Genomic DNA, 5,547 nt, shown 5'->3' with positions numbered 1-5,547 from the left:
AAGTTTATACGTTCTGTTTGTACATTCTGTTTAAACGTATTATACGTTCTGTTTAAACATTCAGAACAAAATCAATTAAACTTTAAATAGTTCAATACAAAAAGTTTATACGTTCTATTTATACGTTTTTAAATAATGTTGTTTATAAGTTCAGTACAAATATTATGTTTAAACATTCTGAAACAAAACTGAATACATTTAAACGTTCTGACCAAAAAAGAACATCTTTAAACGTTCTAATACATTCAAAGAAGATCTGAGTGTTAAAAAAAATGAATATCTTTTAAACATTCTAATACGTTCTAAGAAGTTCAGGTTGTTAAAAAAAGTTTAGAAGTTCTGATAAAGTTTAAAAGTTCTAAGAAGTTCTGGGTGTTCAGAACTTCTAAAACTAAAAAAAAAAATAAATAAACACCTGTAAACATGAAATTGAAACTGAAATCAATTCATATAATCTCATAATCATCAAACAATCGTTAATCGACCGTTAATTTGATCATTTATTCGATCATATGAACAAAATATAGAGCGTCTGCAACTGGGTTTCTCCAAAACTCAAAATTGATTAATTGAAACTTCAAATTGATGATTAATTGGACCAATTTTAAAGTTTAATTGATCAATTAGTTCAATAATTTCAATTTCAATTGGACAATTTTATCAACTGACATGCGAGCAACGATTGATGGTTGTGTCGGAAGAAGATGGTGGTCGCGAAGGTGGATGGTGGACGGAATCTTTGAACGGCGATGGTCAAGATGGACGGAATCAGAAGAGGTTGACGGAGGCCGGCTCGCGTAATTATGATTTTAGGATTAGGATGGTTATTGAAGATGGACGTGCCAGATGGTCGCGTACCTATTGCACGATAAAGGATTTGCGTATTCTATCCTTTATATATATATATATATATATATATATATATATATATATATATATATATATATATATATATATCTCTTTATAAATTAGACTACAAGGCTACGAGCCCCTTTGGTTATATTTGCAATATAGTATCTATTTGTGTTGGTTGTAAACGTCAATTTTTTTTATTTGTATTTTTTATTATTTTTGAGAAATGTTATGTTATCGTCTCAAATATTTACATGTTTGCTACATTATGAGGATGAGATGTGTTTTTCAAAATGGCCACTAACAAGACTTGGATATGGGAGTTATTTAGAAATGCAAGTTTTACCATTGTTTTAAGGGGCAATTTTATTATTGTGAAATTTAACACCGACTATTATAGAGAATGCTTTATTATGGCTTTATTAGCCGTGAGACTATGGTAGTTCCTCACGATTAAAGCGGACAATGTTATGATACAGTTACGTTGGTTGTTACTCGCCACCATCCCAATCAATGGTAGCAGTGTAGAACCACCACTCCCAATGCTTTGTTTTGTTTTAAAATTTATCTTTCTTCTCTTGGATAGCTTACAAGAAAGCATCTTTGGTTATATTTAGCAAACGCAACGTACGCACCACCTAAAAGTTTATTTAAGAAACAATAATTCTACATTTGCTATACATTGGTTTTAATACTCTTAATTATATTGATCATGTTTTCTTGTGATCCACATCAATCTCATAACATATACGTACCAATTCATGTCAAGCAAAACAACGATTAAGATTAGTTGGAAACCAATCGTATGCATTCATGTATGTTAATCTATGTATATGTATATATGTATGTATGTATCATGTATTCTCATGTGTCTGTATACTAGTATCACAAGTCTACAAATAGAGATGTGTGGGAGATAGGAGCAAGAAAGCGACGTTTGCATGGGATCACATATCTTTAATCTCATTAGTCATCTGTTGCTTTCTTCTGTATTTATTTTTATTAGTTATTTATTTAGTACTTTGATATTTAATTATTTCTGGCAAACCTAATTTCTTTTTGAAAGTTTATTTAATATATAGACTTACCAACGAGTTAACCGGTTACGCAATCGCAAATACAAAGTTTTTAATCACATTCGGCTGAGAGCGTTTAGTACGTTTTGGTTAGAGGTGGCAATCTTGACTCAAGCCCTTTCAAATGAGTCAATTTTAGTTGTTTTAAAAGTTAAATGAGTTGGTTTGAGTAAAAGGTTTTAACTAAATGGGTCAAAATGAAATGAGTCATTTGAAATTTCATCCTTTTATTTTCGGGTCAAAATGGGTCGACAAGTTCAAAGAAATGGTCGATGTGAGTTAGTATCCTAAGGAAATGTGACAGGTATCGGATTGGAACGGGTTTTCGTACAAGACAGATTTCGGCACGAAACGGGTTTCGGAGTTGAACGGGTTCGGTTCAGGTTTCAAGCCAACACGAGTTTTCACCCGTGACGTGTTGGGTTTTGGTTTCTTTTGTTTCTTTTACGTCGATTCCGGACTCGTTTTTGTTCGTTTTTTCAGTTTTGTTTTTGTTCGGTTTGAATTCTTTTAGTTTCGTTTTGATTGATTTTTTCAATTTCGATTGATGTGGTCTGGTTTTGGCCTTTTGTTTCTTTGTTTCATTTTCGTCGATTCTTTCGGTTTCGGTTCGATTCTAGGTGGGTTTTTTTTATGGAACGAGGACAACGTATGAAGCATTTTTATGTTCTTACTTTTTTTGTTTATGATTTATATTTTGAGTTATAATTTTTTTATTATTATTATTATTGAATATTTTTTTGAGGGTTTTTGATTTTAATAGAAAACCCCTCAAAAAAATTCAAAAAAAATAATAAAAAAAATCATAACTTAATATATAAATAAAAAACGAAAAATCTAAAAAAACTAAAATATTTTCGTCATTATTTTCGTTCACCAAAAAAAAAAAAAAACTCAAAACCCAGTTCGACCCTAACCTGTTTCGACCCAAACCAAAACAACCTTTTTTTTAATTGACCCGTTTTGATCAAAACTCATTCTGACCCATGCTCGTTTTAACCCATGACTCATTTCAACCCATAACTCATTTAACCCAACCCAACCCGTTTGCCACCTACAGTTTTGGTAGATTTTGTATTCCAAGTTCCACAAACGACAAACATTGAAAAAAAATAAAAAATCTGTCGTTAACGAAAATTTGATATAAAGACTTGGTAATGTTTTCTAAATTATTCTTAAATGTAGTTTAACATGATTAGTTAATTACCCCATAATTATTATTATTACAGTTTGCTCGTTTAATATGATTGGTAAAGAAAAATGCTTTGAAAGTAGTTTAAGTTATTTATTTTTTATTTTTATTTTTATTTTTAAACCTTTTTTCAGATTTTGCATATTGTACACCCGGACATTAAGCCCACTCTTGATTCCCACCCTCCGTCTCCGGCTCTTTAGGGTTCTCACAGGTCATCATTATCATTTCACTTTCTCATAATTAACTCTTTTTTTTTTTTTTTTTTTTGTGTGATTGGTATTTTTTTTTAAATTATAAATAAATTAAAACTGAAATCAATTACAAGTATAACTTTAATCATACACAAGTTTCTTATATGTTTATCGAATATTGAAATAAATATTATATCTATTTTATAAGGTTACGGTTAATAGCTAAAATAATAATTAATTACTTATGTATGTTTATAGCCTATTACTAACTGTTTATATACTAAAATTTATTTACTTTTATACGGTATATATAAAGTTCCCAACTCAACTTTGGTATATTAACTTCACTGTACTTGTGTAAAATTCACGAGATTGTAAAAGTAATATATAAAGTAATGACTTGTTATTATATTCTTAAGTTTGTAAAATAAGTTTATATAAATTTTATAAAAACATTGAATGTCACTGCATCAAATTTTGACAAATGTAAGAGCCAATTAACATGTTTTATTTTAAATATTTTTTCACATTTACATCTATTGTAGAATTTTAATATAGCAAACCTGGATTAAGTGACTTTAATTTCTGGTTATTTTTTCCTTTGCATTTGAAAACCTTAATACGTTCAAATTATATTAGATGACTTTTTAATGATAAATGATGTAGAATCTTAGTTCTTTTTAACCCTAGTATAAATGTGTTTTAATTGACAGCTTTTGTCAAACTTTGATATTAACTATCATTTGGGAAAGAAAGTCATGAAGATTTAAGTTAGAGACTACAAGTTCTCAATATCAAATCTGATCTCAACTTGGATTTGTTACAGTGGGACTTTGAATAGTGGGTTTTACTCGGAACATGTGATGATGGACTTGGGCTATATAATATTTTCCGCGATCGCGGTCTTATGGGGTCGCTCTTTACCCAGGTAACTGAACTTTACTCTTTGTCGTTCAAAAAAAAATAACAAAATTAGATACTTTTTTAATGACAAATAATGTCATAAATAGTAATATTACTCATAGAATTTAGCTAAAAAGAATCAGAATTAACATAAAACATTTCTAAAAATGAAGGATGGAATGTAAAATATTCCTAAATAATTGTGTCTCTAGAAGACAAAAACAAAAAGTGTACCTTTAAATGACATGACCTTTCAAAGTCTCACAATCTTACACGCATAGAGAGAAGATCCAATTAAGACAGTAGTCTAGTATATGAATCAATGAATTCAATCCAGTAGAACCTGTCTACTAAATACCACTTTTTTACCACCTTAAATTTTGTCATCTTTTAACCATCACGGGTTGGTTCTTTAATGTGCCATACCATTTCATTAATATGTTCGGGTCCCATAGCTCCAACATGTTTTCGATGGCTTAACCCTTGCATGTGTCAAATATGGGAAAATATCTATTGGATATTAACGCGTTAACGGATACATGTCATTAGTGATATCAGTAAATGGGTTATGTTTACTTCATTTGATTGATCACTCCTTCCAATTACTTTTGCTCTGATTGCAAAATTGATTTCGAATTCAATCCATTGAATCGATTTTCTGATCGCTCCAATCGCATATGATCGCTCCCCTAACCGAATGATGTGTGAATCGCTTAAATACCAAATGTTGAAAATTAGAATAACTGATAAGATGAATAAGGATTAACACATACCATATAATTTAATTTATTCAACATAAACCGACCGGTCATATATAAATCTATCGAGTAGGTGTTTCAAACAATACATCGTTTGGTAAACACCGTATAACCTAATTGACACTTAGATCCCTGACTCATAATACATATTAAAAATGTAGTTCAATTATTTTCAAAAGAATCCTCATATGGTCTTATGTGTTTTTAGCATTTAGTGATTTCTTACATTGTAGTTGTGACTTTTTCCCTCTTATACCAACAAATATTGTTTACATTTTCTACCACGAGTCATGTTGGCTCTGAGAATGCGAAAAAAAAATTTACTTCGTCTTTTACCCAAATTTTTTTGGGCCTTTAGTAAAAAGGAAATTTTTTGTGAGTTTAAACAATTTAATTCCAAATTGGCTTACTTTATTATTATTTGAGTTGTGTATAAAAATAAACTTAAAAATGTCTCAAATAAGATTAGAACCCACAACCTTTTAGTTAGATGTCATACCCACTAGACCAAACTAGTGATAATGTAATTGTGTTAAAACATTGAATATACATATATTTTTTTCATAAAAGTA

Source organism: Bidens hawaiensis, unplaced genomic scaffold (genome assembly GCF_021521415.1).
Source record: "Bidens hawaiensis isolate Kalapana, Puna unplaced genomic scaffold, B.hawaiensis_p1.1 tig00004105_1, whole genome shotgun sequence".
Classification (NCBI taxonomy): domain Eukaryota; kingdom Viridiplantae; phylum Streptophyta; class Magnoliopsida; order Asterales; family Asteraceae; genus Bidens; species Bidens hawaiensis.
This window is presented reverse-complemented; position numbering follows the sequence as displayed.